Genomic DNA, 16,739 nt, shown 5'->3' with positions numbered 1-16,739 from the left:
GAATACTGTGATTTTTTAAATATATGTATAAACTTTGTACCTGAATTTTAAAAAAATAAAAACTACTTGAAGAATGAAAATATTTCCAAATATTTTTAACTGCATAAATTTACAGTTGGACTTTATATTTGTAAGTATATTTATATATATAAATTGCATAACTAAAAGTTCGTAAATAAAATTCATAAATAAATAAACATAAATAATAAAATAATTCATTATATTTATATTTGTTTCACTTCACATGTCTTTCAATTGTATATGTAGGGTCCGCCAATGGAAAGGTCTATGTCATCTTGGTATGGTAAAGCTCCTTCATTTATGAAATAATCAGCAAGCCTATCGCGGATATTAAATGCATTTGTTGAGGCTCTCCGAATTGTAGTCCGTATACGTGGTAATGACGATTCACTATTAATTTCTCGTCGCCATTCCCCACGATGACGATGTTGCCTGGTTCTTGTCGATCAACATAATTTTCAGGGCAATACCAACGATTGTGATCGTTTAAAATTATAAAATTGTGTAAAACAATGCAGGCCAGCACTATTTTTTCGCAATTTTTAGGGTCACATTCAATCGTGGTGCGAAGAATTCTCCATCGCGCCGTTAATATTCCAAAGCTGTTCTCTATTACTCTACGCGCTCTTGAAAAGCGATAATTAAAAATCCGCTTGGTTCTTGGTAAGTTAAAACCGGGATATGGACGCATCAAGTTTGTTCTCAATGGGAATGCAGCATCACCAACGAAAAAATGTGGTAATGGTTGGGGCGATTCCATCTATATACGCGCGGGAGGCGGTAGTGGCAAAGTATTTTGCATCAAGTTCTGTCCAAACGATGAAAGTTTAAAAATGCCTGTAAAATATACATATGTATTAGGTGAAATAACTTATTACATTTAAATTTTATTACCTCCGTCACTCTGACTACCATAACTCCCGATGCTTACTGCAGTGAAAGTATACTTGGCATCACAAACGGCCATCAGAACGATGCTAAAGAATTTTTTGTAGTTGTAATACATCGAACTTGACTTGGCTGGACATTTGATTGCAACATGCTTGCCATCGATTGCACCAACACAATTTGGAATGTTCCACATATCAAAAAAATCCTTCGCAATATCCCTGTACTGGGATTCTGTAGGTTCGCTAACGTAAACTGGAGAAAGTAGCCGCCAGATAACTTCACAAGTTTCCTGTATTATTTCGCGCACAGTCGTTGCACCTAACTTATAACTCCATGCAATGCTCTTCACAGATACACCTTGTGACAAATATCTAAACAACCAATAAGAAATAAATATTAATCGAATTGAAGCCTCGCTTTCTCAATATGCATACAGCAAAACTAAAGATAGTCTTTCCTCAGGACCAATCCGCTGTTTTGGCTTCCTCAAGGAACTGCTCACTAATTTTAAAAGCAGCTCATACACAGGCGGGGACATCCTTGTGTGTGAAAATAATTCATCAAGCTCCAATGTTTTCATTCGGCGGAACACTTGGATTTGATAACCACTTGTGCCCCAATTCCTATTTAATGGCCGAACTTTATACCTTCTGCACTTTTTTTGGTCTTTGTATTTTTTATATAAAATATATAGTTGAAATAAATTCAGAAATAACTCGCAAATTTCGATGTCTTCTTCGTCCATTTTGTCACTGATGTCTTTTGTAAATATTGCTTGTATGCATGTAACCAACTAAAACAGCTGTTATCTACGGGAAATAGTTTTGCTCAGTTTTGTGCACGGTAAGGGCATGCGGTAAGGAAATTCCGTGCGGGCTTCACTGTTTTCAGCATTATAGGGACTACGCTCCAGCAGAAACAACAATAAAACGATGGTTAGCTGATTTCATACGTGGTCGTAGAGACACCGATGATGCACAACGCAGTGAACATCCAAATGGGGCGGTAACACCAGAAAACATCGAGAAATCGTTTTAAATGATCGAAAAGTGAAGTTGCGTGAATTAGCTGACATAGTAAAGATATCAAAAGAAAGTCTTGGCTTTATATTGTATGAGCATTTGACTATGAGAAAACACTCTTCAAAGTGGGTGCAGCGTTTACCAACTGTTGACTAAAAATAAAAACGTGTTGATGATTCTGAGTAATGGCAAAACTACATGAATTGAACATCGAACTGCTCCCACATCCACCGTATTCGTCAGATTTCGCTCTAAGCGATTACTGGCTGTTCGCACACCTAAAAGAATGATCGCCGTTAAGAAATTTCGCTCGAATGAAGAAGTTATCGCTGAAGCTAAGGTCTATTTCAAGGCACAAGATAGAAATGTTAGAGTGGCGCTGTAATTAATGCGTTGTTATTGATGGAAATTACGTTGATGAATAAAGCTAATTTTGACCAAAAAAGAAATGTTTTGTTTGTTAGGTCCGGACTTTTCAGCCCATGTGTAATGTGTTGTGTAAACATTGCTCATATTCTTGACCCTGTAATGTAGTTCGGGGAAAAATTTAATTTACGGAGCTGACCCAATACAGATTTGCTTTACTGGCTTTGATCGCTTTACTTTTATTATTTCTAGAGCTAAGTGGTAGCTTTGACCGTTGTGAAAATAATTGGCTCACTCCATTCACTTCCATCACATTCACATCGGATTTATACATATATGTACATATATATCTCGTTGAACAAATAGTTTCTTAGCACTGGGAAGGAAACATAATACTCTAGCACATAAGATTTGTTAACTTATTGTTAGTTTCTTATACAAACAAGATTAAACAAATAAAGAAAATGGGGAAAACACACACACATACTTTCTTGCCACGGCGTCTTCCACATAAAACTGCATTTGGGGGCATTATATTAATTTGTACTTTCCCATTTTACCTCGTTGCATTTCGTTTTCATTAGATTTTTTAGTTTAAATCTCATATATGTATAACAATTTTACCGACCCATTCATTGAATTTTTTGAAAAAGGTAATTTCTCACCCTTGGTTTGTTTTGTATTGGGAAGGGGGAAAAATTGTCCAAATCGCAAAAAATAAAGTAACTGTTTTGGGAAGACGCCGCCTTCAGTACTCATTTCGCCTTAGCTATTATCCTTGTGATATATTCAAGGATGGTGGAGTACATAGTTACGCATTCCGGATCGGATGAGTCGTAAGAGCCCTTGAATAAATAATCAAAAGGAAGAGGAGTACTTGTTTGCGAATAGAAAGAGTAGGCGGAAGCAATGGAGATAACCAAACACAAGAAATCATACAATCATACTCACACACACACACTTTCTTGCCACGGCGTCTTCTGTCATATGGTGGCTTTATATTAACATAATTTCTTCTTTTTCATTAGTTCGTTTAGCTTAAATCTCACAAGTCACAATATTACCAAGCCGTTTACTGATTTTTCACAAACAAGTATTTTCTCCTCTTTTTGTTTTTTTTTGTATTGGAAAGGGAACTGACGTCACTCTTGTCAAAATCGCGAAAAATAAAGAGTGCGCCCCAATGGTACTCAATTTGCCTTGTGATATATTGTGCTCCAAAAATACTATTAGTAAATATTGAACGTCGGATATGTACTTTACGTAAATACACGGATGATAGATTACCAGGATTGACAAACCGAAGCAAAATTTAGAGATTAATATCGACTGCCACATCATCGGGGATTCGACAGCAGAATTCTGCACGCTCATTTGACAAGTACCCACACACTCTCTAATCAGTCTTGTTCAGACGAAAATAAAGTTACATGAGAGGTGGTTGCGTTATTTTTTTGCACATCACCAACATATTCTCTGTTTTTTTTTATTAACAAACCGCTGCCAAAGCTCCGGTACGTCGGCAAATTAACTGATTTCTTCGAAATACTGATGGCCGGTTAACGATTCGATGTTAGCCACACCTGTGCATTCTATACATAATATTAGAAACGGGCTAATGTATAACGCAATTGTTAACCCTCAAATAAAAATAATATTTTTGAGCTCGAAAGTTTTCGTGTATTTTGGAACAAGCAAGCTCCAGACAATCAAAGTCCATAAATTTAAATGCAAACAATCAAAATGAAGACACGACAGTTAAACGGGAAACTTTTTAAAATATATATAAAAATATTGTTTTACATAAAAAAAGAACCGCTAGCGAAAATGTGGAAGAAAACTGGAAGATTTGTTTTTATTCTGATAGATATGTACATACATATAAATCCTCAAATAGAAATAAACAAATAAAACCGTTGTCTTTCGAGGATCATAACCCCCAACAATACGTGTATCATTTCTCTTAAAGCACAATAATTCTTTCTCTCACAACAGTATTATGTACTGGTTGTTGTAGCAGCATAAACATTCTCCATACATCTTTAGCCGGATATAAATCCATGTCATTCCAATAACGTAGAATCAACTGAGGATGGCTTTCCATTGTTACCACGATATATTTACTTACAATGTCTAAGTGCCTGAATCGAATTCAAAAATTATAACACACAAATGTAGTCACTATATCGGCCTTTTGATTTATAGTTCCTTTTATAAATTACCAGTAAGAACTAATAGTAATATTTAACGTTAAAATGCTTAATTTTTCCATTTCCATTGAAAAAATGACCTATTACAAACGCTTATTTTACTTAAATAGAAACACAGAAAAGTTACAATATTCACTCAATAACACTCCTTATGAATTGAATATTTTATTTAAAGTTATTTTTCCTACGAATTTTATTAAAATTCTATTATTAAAAATATTCATCTAAACGTGAATAAAGCAAAACCGAAAAAACCCAGTCAACCCACAATGAGGTTCGATAGAAATTGTTTTAGTTTTTATATGAGTTAAGTTAACCTTTGGCCTTCGATAAATCATTATTTAAAAAAACAGTGAAAATTTGGACTAAAAAATTGCGATAAAATATTTTCATAAAAAATCGCGCGATTTTTTAGTCCAAATTTCCGTCTGTCGCGCTTTTTTGTTTGAAAATGTACATACCGATATGTATACATGTTACAAAAAAACAAAAAAACTTATAAATCTTTCGATAGTACAACATTTTCATAAATAGTTTGAATTATAAAACCTAAGTAAACCTTGTTGGCTTACCGATTGCTTTATACATTTCTCTTCAACAATATTTGAGTACAAGATGCAAATACGGTCGTAAAAAGCTAATTTTTATAGGGATCCTAGGAGGTTGGAACTTTCATCGTTATAATGATGTGACCTTGCTCTTTCTATTGGGCGCGGTGCGAGGTACCACACCCCCCAACCAAATATATCGTGGTAGTAATGGAAAGTTTAGCCATCAACTGTACCGATATTCCCTGTCGCTTTAATTACGTTTTTTATTATTAATTTTAGTTTTTTTATATTTTATTTTATAGTACCACAAAAATGTTTCCATTATAATTGACTGAGTTTTCTCTTGTTTCGTTTTATTAATTCCTTTAAATACGTTCACATATAAGTAGATTATCTACTTTTTCGTGCTTAACTCCGTAATTAAAACGCGAGATTTCCCATACAAAATTTATCTAACAAAATCTTAGATTATAAAATAGTCCTTGATAATAACTAAACTATTTGACATACAACGCTACTTTTTTTGTGTAAAAAATCCTTATTTTTACGCGTATAAGGAAAAACGTCAAAGTAAAAACTAAATAAAGTGAGTTGCGGCAAAGAAAATAGGTTTGTTGTCGTAATTCTAATGAAATGTTTGTTAGGTATTATTAACATTTCATAGCAGAAATACACTCGGAGGTTTGCCATTGCCTGCTGAGGGGCGACCGCTATTAGAAAAATGTTTGTATTAATTTTGGTTTCACCGAAATTCGAACCAACGTTCTCTCTGTGAATTCCGAATGGTAAGCACGTACCAAACCATTCGGCTACGGCGGCCACCTATATATAATTGGCGCGTAGACCCTTTTTGGGTGTTTGGCCGAGCTCCTCCTCCTATTTGTGGTGTGCGTCTTGATGTTGTTCCACAAATGGAGGGACCTACAGTTCCAAGCCGACTCCGAGCGGCAGATATTTTTATGAGGAGCTTTTTCATGGCAGGCGACCGCTATTAGAAAAATGTTTTTATTAATTTTGGTTTCACCGAGATTCGAACCAACGTTCTCTCTGTGAATTCCAAATGGTAATCACCTTCCCACCCCATTTGGCTACGGCGGCCACCTATTACTTATTATAAAATATAATATCAAATTTCGCATATGTATTGCTGCCATAATTTTTTGAAACCTCAGTAAACGTCGCTTACGGAATTCCTCCAACTGTTAATTATTAGCAGCCAATTGCGCAATTGAATTTGCTAATCCTTCTCCTTCTACATTAGTTGTTATTAATAATAATTAAACAAACCAAAAACACCGAAATATTCCACCAAAATATTTTCTATGAAGAAAAGTCTTTCACAGCAGTATTGACAGTTGATTGTCAATTTTGGAGGTAATCTGCCATATGTGAACGGGTCGATTAATTTTATGGATTTATTGGTAATTATTGCATATGTGAACGTAACGTATAGTGACGTACCCGAGGACACTTTAAGGGAAAATAATTACCAAACTATTATTTCCATAAAGTTTCATGAAATAAGTCATTATACTTTGCCCAAAATTCCCCATGTCACATTTTTCTAAACCCAACCCATATGTTTTAATTAATTGTTATTGATAATTTTTAATTGATTTATACATGAAAAAGATGTGTGTAGATATTTTTAATTAAGTCCACCATCCTTCCATAATCTCACTGATTATGCTTGGAAACATTTCTTGAAACCATAAGCACTATGTCATCGGCATACGCCACTACTTTAATTCCCTTTCGGTTGAATTTGGTAAGGATAGTGTTAACAACTCCTCTGTTGACAGAGCGTTTCACTGTGCTGCTGCCTATCTCACTGATGATTATTCTAGTTTTAAGCATATTCTCTATCCATTCGTTGAGACCTATGTCTGTGCCTAACATATTAAGAGTCTTGATTATGGATCTTGTGCTAACGTTGTTAAAACCCTCTCTATGTCGAAAAAAGCTACTAGTGAGTATGGTTTGAATTCTATGCTCCTCTCAATCGTACTTACAACTTCATCAAGAGCTGTCTCTGTAGATTTTCCTTTGAGGTAGGCATGTTGGGATGATGAAATTGTTGTGTTTGCAATATTTTCTCTGAGATATACATCCAACAATCGCTCGAGAGTTTTAAGAATACAGGATAGGAATAAAGAAGGACAGGAGTATTCTTTAGATAGAAGCTTACTCAGTTTGCTGTATCTTTGTTTGATTCTATGGAACTACAGAAATATTTGCAAGCTTCTTTCTGAGCTTCTCTGATTGCTTTTCTGTATTCCCTAGGACAGACAATACCAATGGTTGGGACCCAAGCAATTAATGCATAGTTTGAATTTTTGAATCAAAGCCTTCTCCTTCTTTAAACTTACCTTAATAAGCATAAATCAGACCATTTGTAAGGCTTAAAGTACTTATATTTATAGCTGATGTTGAAGATTTCTCTTGTAATTTTTCTAAGCTGACTTAAATCTACATTACACCAGGCGGGGTAAGTGGTTTTGCCGTGCGTGACAGGACATGAAGCTTCAAATCTTTCGTCAACGAAACTTCGAAAGCTCTTACTTTCTCATCTAAGTCTCTACTTGAAGTTATGGTTTTATTGATGTGTTGAAGTTTCGACTTGGCTACTTTATTGAATGTGTACCAGTTTGTTTTTATTGGATTTCTATAAGGGGTCGGTTTCTCAAGCTTGAGATTGATATTGAAGAGAATCCAACTGTGGTCTGAAAACGATTTCTTGTCAAATAGCCTTCAATTTTTAACTATATGTGAGTTGTTGTTTGGGAACAGAGCAATATGTAGGACCTCTTCCCAACCTGGGAAGATTTCCGAACTCGGAAAATTGAAGGTTAGAGTGGTCCCTACTTTACATATGTTCAGGTTGGTGTTTAAAATAAAATCGAACAGTGACTCACCTCTATTATTCCTCTCCGAACTGGCCTAAAGCTCATTCCTGGCGTTTGCGTCGCAGCCCATCAACAGTCTGTCTGTGTTGTTGAAAGATGATAGCAACCTAGTCACTTCGTCTGGCGGCGCCGGGTTGTCATGTTGCACTGACGCAAGATATAGTGCCGATTTCTGCAACTCTACCTTCACAACTGTCAAATCAGTAGTACTAAAGTTGGAGCACAGAAAAGCTTCTATATGTGTTATAGTGACTACATATACATGATCTTGGCTTACCGTGTGATCTAGTGTAGTATAGGTTAACATCGGTGTTGGAACCCTTTAGTTTCAGTGTCTCTGATCCATGGTTCCTGTATGAATCCGATGCCAATGTCTTCCTCTCGGCCTGTACGGCCTTAGGCATCGGGTTTGTTGCTGTCTTCAGCTAGGTCGGGCTTTTCTAGCTTTTCCAGCTCTATACTGTGGTCGATCTCTTCTAGATCGTCTTCGTTGTTATCGTTGCTTTCTTCTTTGAATATTTTTAGGTTGGCCTTTCTTAGACCAAACGCACCTGTTGTTGTCAGATTTTGCAAGTACTTCAAGCATTCGTCATTAATCTGCAACACAAATGACATGCTATTTTTCCGTGGTTTCTCTGCCTTTACGACTGCCAAGTCGTCCATCGGCACCACAGGGTTGTGTGACTTGAGGTACTTGAGCACATCTGCAACGTCTGTGTCCATCACCGGTAGCCAAAGCGGAATAAGCTTAAGCTTTAAACCTTTCTGATCTCAGCTACGCATTTTTCGAGGACAACCCTTGACCAATCGTCATCGCATTTGATCACCCTACAACCTGTAAGTATTCCTGCAGAATCAAAGGAAGGGAGAGAACAGCCCTGTGCTCCAACTACGTGCTTGTCTAGCACGATCTTGGACAGTTTGGCCTCCACCTGCTCCCATTTCTGCAGGACTGCTCTGCCGCTGTTGGTGATATAATCGATCAGAGCAACCAGAAGGTTAACCTTAACTCCTCACTAAATGGTCGTTGCTTTGTTAATTCATCGATGCTATTGGACACCTTCGGTATCTTCGGTGCCTGATCGATAACGTCCTGTGATCTGTTTCTTTTCGTCGCATTACTTTTTTGTTGTTGTCTCTTTTCGGCTTTTTTGATAGGAACTCTTCATATTCTTTTACCACCTGTTGATATTTGGCTTTTTCAGCCGCGTCGCGCTCATCAGCTGCTCCAGCTAGTTAATCTTTAGCAATCTTGCTTATAATGAACCAAACCCTCGTGTAGCGAGATTTCAAGATAAGACTCACACATACAATTTGTTAAATAGCAAAACGATTTTTTCTCGCGGCGTTGTAGAATAGACACTGGGATTCCTCAGGGCAGCGTTCTAGGTCCTATTTTATACGTCTTATATACATCTGACATGCCAACGATGAGCCAACCAATGAAATCAACATTTGCCGATGATACTGCAATACTTTGAGGCCCAAAAGAGGCATGGTTAAAAAACTGGAAATAAAGGTGAATCAAACCAAATGAGAGCATATTACTTTGACTGTAAGGAAAGAAACTTGCTTGCAGTTACAATTAATGGTCAGAATATACCACAACAAAATAAAATAAAATATTTTGGAATTCACTTAGATAGAAGACTCACTTGGCGGAATCATATTGAAAAGAAAGCTTTAAATGAAAACCTTTTTGGATGCTTAATTCGAAATCAGCATTACTCCTAGAGTACAAAGTGCTAATGCATAGAGCCATGCTAAAACCAATATGGACATATGGTATAGAAATGTGGGGAACTACTACGCCTTCAAATATCGAAAAACTTCAGAGAGTGCAATCTAAAGTCTAGCGAATAATTACGGGAGCTTCATGGTATGTAAAGAACGCTAACGGTTGAGCAAAAAATACCTTCAAGAGTTAGAAGAACTATCCCAATAAAGTAGCCCGAAATCTATTTCTAAATGAAGTTTACACACGATTGAGAAAAAAAGACATCTTCAAGTCTGCACTTAATTACCTCATTACCTCATTTTCGCACGAGGGTCCGTCCACGAAGGCAACGGAATCCCGGTCATTCCGGCTTTTAGTACGGCCTCATCGTCATGAGAGATAAATGCAATTTTAAGAGAGACTGGAAACTAGGCCTTTCCGCCTCCCAGCTACGAAAAATCGAAGGCTAGAAACTTGTCCTTTTCATCTTCCTACATCCACATTTATTACACCCGGAAAAAAAAACTTGCACGAAGAATCAGAGACTAGAAATCCGTCCTTTCTAGCTCACTCCATTCACTTCCATCACATTCACATCGGATTTATACATATATGTACATATATATCTCGTTGAACAAATAGTTTCTTAGCACTGGGAAGGAAACATAATACTCTAGCACATAAGATTTGTTAACTTATTGTTAGTTTCTTATACAAACAAGATTAAACAAATAAAGAAAATGGGGAAAACACACACACATACTTTCTTGCCACGGCGTCTTCCACATAAAACTGCATTTGGGGGCATTATATTAATTTGTACTTTCCCATTTTACCTCGCGGCATTTCGTTTTCATTAGTTTTTTTAGTTTAAATCTCATATGTGTATAACAATTTTACCGACCCATTCATTGAATTTTTTGAAAAAGGTAATTTCTCACCCTTGGTTTATTTTGTATTGGGAAGGGGGAAAAATTGTCCAAATCGCAAAAAATAAAGTAACTATTTTGCGAAGATGCCGCCTTCAGTACTCATTTCACCTTCGATATTTGCCTTGTGATATATTCAAGGATGGTAGAGTTCATAGTTACGCACTCCGGATCGGATGCGTCGTAAGAGCCCTTGAATAAATAAACAAAAGGAAGAGGAGCTACTTGTTTGCGAATAGGAAGAGTACGCGAAAGCAATGGAGATAACCAAACACAAGAAATCATACAATCATACTCACACACACACATTTTCTTGCCACGGCGTCTTCTGTCATATGGTGTCTTTATATTATCATAATTTGTCCACAATGAGGAGAATGGTTCCATATGTAGAAGTCCACGCAAGTGGGGAAAGTTACTGATAGCCATTCACTTGGGAGTGGCCAGGACGGTTCTTCTGCATATGGTTCATGCGGCTCACAACTCCAACTCCCGAGATTAGCCCAAGTATCCTCTGGGTAGCTTCCGAACACCCGTTCGAGAATGAGCTAAAGTGAGAAGGCGAAACATTTCAGGATAGCTGGTTGTGCGCTGGGTTGGGTTACGATCTGAGGACCCAACATCGACTCGGATCATTACCTTGTTGCAGCCAAACTACGCACACGCCTCTGTACAGCGAAAAGCGTACATCTAACTACACAAAGAATATTCGACATCGAAAAGCTGCAAACACAACAGACAGCCAGAATATTCACCACTCGACTCTCACTCCTGCTCTCAGAGAGTACTGCCCAACAAACCGGCAGGCACGAACAATGTAGCAACATTTCTCGTTCCTTACGTACCGCCGCCGAAGAAGAAATCGGATTCCGGCGAGGCCAAAAAAACAGTTGGTACGACGAATAATACTTTATATTATTGCTAGAGCTAACTGGTAGCTTTGACCGTTGTGAAAATAATTGGCAAATACTTCTATATATATATATATAATTGGCGCGTACACCCTTTTCGGGTGTTTGGCCGAGCTCCTGTTCCTATCTGTGGTGTGCGTCTTGATGTTGTTCCACAAAATGGAGGGACCTACAGTTTCAAGCCGGCTCCGAACGGCAGATATTTTTATGAGGAGCTTTTTCATGGCAGAAATACACTTGTTTTTATTAATTTTGGTTTCACCGAGATTCGAACCGACGTTCTCTCTGTGAGTTCCGAATGGTAATCACGCACCAACCCATTCGGCTACGGCGGCCGCCTATATATACTTCTATAGTTTTTATAATTATGCACACTTTACTTATTAGTTTCCTTGAAGTAGACATATTGGATAATCCTATAAGATATGTGTAAAGTTATATATATGACCGACTTCTTTGAATCCCAACATATGCTGATACTATAGCTTTACCTTGTAGGGTGTTTAAACGACAGAAAATATTGCGCAATATCGGACCTGAGTCGGTCGAATCGAAAGTTTGTCGTAAGATCTCCAAATGATAACAGCGTACTCTAAGTGAGAACAAAAAAGAGCTATAAGCAGCAGTTTATGGGTATATGAATCAGAAAATTCAGATGTATTGTGACGGATGAAGCTTAGAATACGATTTTGAAAGAGTAAAATTAATGTAACCACTGAAGGAGAATTTCTTGTCGAATAATACTCCAACATCCTTAAACTTTGTTACACTTTATAGTACATTATTAGAAAAAGTGAAAGATGTACTAAAAATGTACTGACGGCTTGAAAATGTTAAATGAAAACATTTATTAATATCTAAAGACAGACGCGACCGTTCGCACCAATGATGAAGTGGAGCTGAAGTTTCTGAGCAGCGACTGAGTCCTTAACCTGTCGAAGCCTCCCCCTTCTACCCTACTACACGGTTGGGTCACATACAGAAACCAATGGGTTCGACATTTTTGATTCAGCCAATCTAGGGGCCAGTAGTAACACACTCACATTTAACTCTTGCACATGTACCTCTTATGTGTAACTCAAATATAGCTAAATTTCATTTAAAACACACAACTTATGTATAAGAATAACAAAAGATAAACATATTGGAAGAAAAACGAAAGATAAACATATGTATTTTAAGAATAACAAAAGATAAACATATGTATTTTAAGAATAACCAGAGATAAACATGTTTTTCTTAAAAAGCAAACAAAGAAACTAGTATACAAGTCGTGTACCTAAAACAGTAAGATGAGGTATCAGCAGAGAACGTGAATTCACAGAGAAGGCGCAGTCCCGGCCCGTTCCTAATTTTGGGCTCTAACAAAACATGGGTAAGAAATTCAGCTCAGAAATTACTTCACCACAAGTTAACAGTAGGAAATTAATTAATATAGCTGCCGGAGAGAAATGAGAGGGAGAGAGTGATACGCAAGTGTGAAAAAATGTAAACTACATTTAGCTTACATTTGCTTGCGTACAGAATAGATTTGTTCATTTGATTTGTCCATATAATTTGTATGCATGTTTACATATTAGATTTGTTCTTTAGGGTTTTTTTATGACAATTGCGCGAAATTGTATGTATGCAAATTATGTTTTCCCTTACTGGAATAACATTTTTAAAAAAGACGTGCTTCAGTTGAAGACGAAGTAAAAACTAAACTTTATTCTATAAATTCCCTTATTTATATCTTTACAATTTGTTTACTTAAATCTATGTGTTTCACAATGATGGTTTGGCATTGCATCAGCCTGGTCAAAGAAGATATCAATTTCATTTTCAATTAATTTTTATTACGCAGCAGCATAATGCTGAGCTGGCGGATTTGTAAGATGCAAAATATGTTTTCTCAATTGTGTTTACATTTAGCATTGTAATGGGGTAAGTGGTCTGCCGTTAACTCCCCCTTCTCTAAAATGAATCGCCCTCGATTCAACGATTTCTTTTGATAGAATATTTATTTTATTTTGCAACTCAAAATATAATTTTTCTTGATTTCTTTGTAACTTTTCTTGCTTTTTCAATTGTATAAACAATATCAATTTATGAACTGTATATGCCATTATTGCCAGTGACATGAAGGTCAATAATGACATTGATTTGGGATTTTCAATATACGAATTTCCAATTTTTTCTAAGAAATTTATGTTAGTGAACTTTAAAGTGTCGTCATTTGAGTTTACAAATTCAAGTATTTCATAATTTTTAAAATGATTTTGTTTTATAAATTTTACAATTTTTCCTGTGGGGTTTTCATATGTTTTGTTATCTATATTCACACTTGTATTAAAAGTTATTAAATATGTAATAGGTCTATGAATAAGTTCGCGCGGTTTTTTTTCGAAATTTGAATTTCGGATCATTCCCATGGGTTTTAAACGTTTGGAAATGGTTGATTGATCAACTCCCAAAGTTTTTGCAACCTCTTCTTGCGTTTGAGCCGGATCTTGATCGAGCAATTCCTCCAATTCGGTATCCATGAACTTTGGCGGCGCGGCCAAAATCACCACTTTTAAAGCGTGCAAACCACTTCTGGCACATTCGCTCAGCTAGAGCATGCTCACCATAAACTTCCACCAAGATACGATGACTTTCGGCTGCTTTTTTCTTCATATTAAAGAATTCCCCGCAAAAACACATTATTTGGCACGAAATTCGACATTTTCAAGTGTGGTAAAAATATTGTTGTTTACGCTTCAAATAAAAAACTTATACTGACGTTTGTGCCTTACGACAGTAGCTCTCCAATGAATGTTTGGAAATGTGGATCGATGGAATAATAATCAAGTTACGCCATCTGTTGTAAAACCGCACGAACTTATCCATAGACCCATTTATTACAATTTTATTAACTGTATGTTTCCCTGAAACTAATATAGCCCCATCTCTTATTTTATCTATTTTTTTATTATTTTCTTTGATTTTAGTGCAATTAGCTGGCTTTTTATTTAACAAATTTATAAAACATGTATTTTGTAATTTTTTCTTACAAAAAATATTACTTATTTCAATTTTACATTCTTCAATAGATATAAATGTGTTATTACATAAGGCTACTTCATTCTCAATTATTAATTTTCCATCATTTTGTGATATTGGTCTGGTTTCAAATAACGTACAAATATTATTTATTTTGGGATATTTAATATACAATATAATTAGATCTGATTTTTGTATGATTTTAAATGTTGAAACGTCTAATAAGTCTGTCAAGGTTACTGCTTGTAATTCGTTCTGAATTATTTCTCTTGTTTCATCTGTATGAAGTATATGTGAGTTTAATATTCCTCCTTTTGCTAATGTAATAGTTTGCAAAATATTTTGTAATTCATATATTATCATTTTAATTCTCTGTTTACGTATTATTCTTTCATGCGAAATTCCTGTGATACTGTTTACTAAATTCGTTAAACGTCGTATTTCATTAAATATTTCAGAATTTGTCGTTAGTTGTTTATTGCTATTTTCAATTAAATCATTAATTTTATTTGAAATAAAAATGTAGTCGTCATGGTCAGGTGTACCTGCTATCCACTTCCATACTGTACCTATTTCATTAATTCCTCTCTTTGTTCTAGTTTTTTCCAATTGAATTAAAGAAGATTCTATAATTTGGAGTTCTGATTCTATTTCTAGAAAGTCCGATGTAGAATAAGAATGTTTTTCTTTTTCTTGTAAAAAATATAATTTTTCTTCATTATATAAAGTTTCATAATATGTTAAATTTGTAACATGGAAAATGCTTCCAAACGATTCGTATAGCAATGCTTGTTCATTCTGTATTAAAATATATTCGTCGTTTGAGTAATTGATTATGTCCGCCTGGATGAGAGTAATAAAAGGTATGAAAAAATACCCCAAGTACATTTCCTATAAAATAATATAAAAAAATTTTAACTTTTAATGTTATCCTTATGTATTATTCTGTTTCTGTTATTAATTACTACCTTATTTGCTAAGTTCTCTTTTACTTGTTGTCTCTTATATCTGGGCTTTAACTTATTTCTTTCACTTACAATTTTTTCATATATTACCTGACCAGAGTGGTATTCCTTATTTAATCTATTTTTGTTATGAATCGCAAGCATTTTCTTTTGCGCCTGCTCAAGAGTATCATGTAATTTTTCATGATCTATTTTATTATGAAAAATATCTGTTGGTCGGAATTTTGTAACGGAATGTATTGTAATATTATATTGTTGTGCAGCTCTTAGAACTGTTTCTAAATCACTCACTATGTTGTATTCCTCTTTTATACATCTAGCTATCTCTATTATCGTAGAATGAACTCTTTCAATTTGTCCATTAGTAATACTATGCCTTGGATTGCAAAAATATATTTCAATATTTAATCTCTGCATTAACGATTTGAATTGAGGTGTTGTAAAACTTGGCTCATTATCTAACGTTATTCGTTTCACATCTGGGAAATTTTGAAGAATTTCTAAAACCTTTTCTTCAATATTAGATTTGTCTTCTATATTTTTTAATATTAAAAATTTTGAATAAGCATCAATACATGTGATAAACTTCAACCCCTGAGCATAAAAAATATCTAGGTGAAGCTGCTCTCCCTCTTTTTCTGGAATTGGAGCCTCTTTTATTGGAATTTTTTTCGGATTTCGATCATATTTGTTCCTATTACACGTTATGCAATTGCGTACATATTCCTTCATTTTCTTTCTCATTTCTGGCCAATAGTATAGTTTTTCTATCTGTTTTATATTTTCATTGTAATTTCGATGCGCTCTGTTATGGGTTTGCTCAATTATACCTGCTTGATCTTCCCTATTGGGAATGTCCATAGGAAATAGCTTAGTATATACAAATTTATTTTGAAATGTTTCTTTTAGAGGTCGCTGTATCTCATACAAATCCTCTACTGTGCAGTGTATTGCTGTTACCAATTTAGGTTTTATGTATTCTTTTAAAATAGTAAGTAGATTCTCAACTGTATCATATTCAATCAAATGTCTTTTTCTTCCAAAAATTTCTATCATTTCATGTATAGTGAACCTATTTTTACATAATATAATTTGTTGTTTAAATTGATTTACAGGTTTGTATGTTTCCTGTATTTGATCATTTTCGCTACTTTCCGCTGAATGTTCTGATTCACTTGACAAATTGTTTATTTCAAGGCGTGATAATGCATCAGCCACAACATTCG

The 16,739-nt window shown here is 35.3% G+C and overlaps 1 pseudogene; it reads right to left on the bottom strand.

Moving 5' to 3' along the window:
• Positions 1-251: 251 nt before the first annotated feature.
• LOC129251183 (uncharacterized) lies at positions 252-7,120 on the bottom strand (annotated as a pseudogene).
• Positions 7,121-16,739: the final 9,619 nt, after the last annotated feature.

This window comes from Anastrepha obliqua, unplaced genomic scaffold, assembly GCF_027943255.1.
Source record: "Anastrepha obliqua isolate idAnaObli1 unplaced genomic scaffold, idAnaObli1_1.0 ptg000009l, whole genome shotgun sequence".
Classification (NCBI taxonomy): domain Eukaryota; kingdom Metazoa; phylum Arthropoda; class Insecta; order Diptera; family Tephritidae; genus Anastrepha; species Anastrepha obliqua.
The sequence above is the reverse complement of the archived record's forward strand: the minus strand, read 5'-3'. Positions and strand labels throughout refer to the sequence as shown.